The following is a 2,002-nucleotide window of genomic DNA, read 5'->3' as shown; positions in this document are numbered from 1 at the left end:
TAAAAGCTGAAAAGCTTAACCAGCTCTAGTTCCTGGTTTTCATGCCTTATATACCTTTCTGCTTTCTGCCATCACTTCCTGAGATTCAAGGCATGAGTCACCATGCCTGGCTGTTTCCAGTGTGGCTTTGAACTCACAGAGATCCAGGCGGATCTCGGCCTCTGGAATGCTAGGATTAAAGGTGTGAGTGCCACCATTTTCTGGCCTCTATGTCTGCCTAGTGATTGTTCTGTACTCTGACCCCAGATAAATTTATTAGGGTGCACAATATATTGGGGAACACAATACCACCACAGAAATGTTGGACTTTATTTCCTAAACAGATGGAGCCCTATTCAGAGACTACTTCCTTACTCATGCGTCTTGTAGTACAGCCTTGCTTTTCCTGCCAGCAGTTTCAGGGTTTTAGCTTTTACGTCGAGGTTTTTGATCCATTTGATTTTCAGGGTGAGACATGAGGTCTTGTTTCATTCTTCTGCATGTGAATTCCGAGTTTTTCCAGCACTGCTTGTTGATGTTGTTGCCTTTTTCCTGGTGTGTATTATTGATCTCTTTGTCAAAAATCAGTTGGTTGTAGCTGCACAGCCAGAAATGTGAGTATTAAGCTCTACTCCATTGATCTACAAAACCTGTTTTTGTTTTGGTAACACACTGTTTTGTTATTATGGCTCTACAGTTTAACTTAAAATTAAGTATAGTGTTACCTACAGCATTGTTCTTTTTTGCCCAAGATTGCTTTTGCAATGTAGTATCTTTTTTGTTTCCATATGAACTTTAAGATTAGCTTTTCTATTTCTATGAAGAAGAGAGTTTCAATTTTGATTGGAATTCTATTGAATCTGTAGGTTGCTTTTGACCATTTGTGCAATATTAATTCTTTCAATCCAAGAGCACTGGAGGTCTTTATATCTTCTAGTGTCTTCCTCAATTTCTTTCTTTGGGGTTTTATAGTTTTCAATGTGAAAGTCTTTAATCTCTTGGCTGGATTTATTCCAAGGTGAGTGCATGGGTCTGTATGTGTTTGTATCTGTGTGTATCTAGGAGTGTGTGTGTGAGAGAGACAGAGACAGAGACAGAGAGTCACAGAGACAGAGAGACAGAGACAGAGACACACACAGAGAGAGATTTGTGGCTATTGTCAATGGGATTATTTCATTGATATCAAGAAAGACCTTTCTAAGAAACTGTTTAGTCAGGTACTTTCTGGCAATTTTACAATCAAGAATATCCTACAATCTATCTAGTGATTCTCCTTATAAATGTATACCCAACAGAACGGCATGTTTATCAAAAGCATTTATGAAGCTAAGCATAACAGTTCTATATATAATAGTTTAAAAATTAAGTCCCAACCTTAGGGCAGAAGAAGCAGTTTACACAATGGAATGCTCTGTAACAAAGAAAATTTAAAAAATCAAGCCAGAGACCAACATTCAAATGTTTTCAAATTAGACAAAAGTAAGCTAGACTTTTGAAAATTAGGCCTGTGCTTATTTACAGAAGTTGTGGGTAGAATCCAAGGGAGCAGACTTGTATGCCATTTTCTGTCTAGACCACAGTTACTGGGTATATTCATTTGACATTCTTCAGAATATTCAAACTTATATCATATTTACCTTTCTTTGTGTGTTTTATACATTAATTAAAAAATTAGAGACCTAAACATATTCGTATGTCAAAGACATAATATAAGAAAACACAACTGACTACAAAAGGTGTGAAGTCCTTAGCAGCATAGAACTGGGACCACCGGAGAGATAACCAGTTGCATCACTAAAAGATCTCGGTGAGTTTGACTTCTGTGGTTTAAAAAGTGCAGACACAACAGGGCTAGTACAGTTGCTATCACCAACAATAAGTCATCACATGTCTGCAAAGAATGTAGTGAAGAATCCTGGTGCTGCTTTCCAACATACCTCAGTAAATTCTAGCCGGTACCAAACAGCCTTCTTTCACCGGGAGGAAGTAGCAGGAGGCCACGTGAGAGAAGAATAGTACTGGA

The sequence above is a fragment of the Peromyscus eremicus genome, chromosome 16_21, assembly GCF_949786415.1.
Source record: "Peromyscus eremicus chromosome 16_21, PerEre_H2_v1, whole genome shotgun sequence".
Taxonomy (NCBI): domain Eukaryota; kingdom Metazoa; phylum Chordata; class Mammalia; order Rodentia; family Cricetidae; genus Peromyscus; species Peromyscus eremicus.
Note: the sequence above shows the minus strand (reverse complement) of the source record.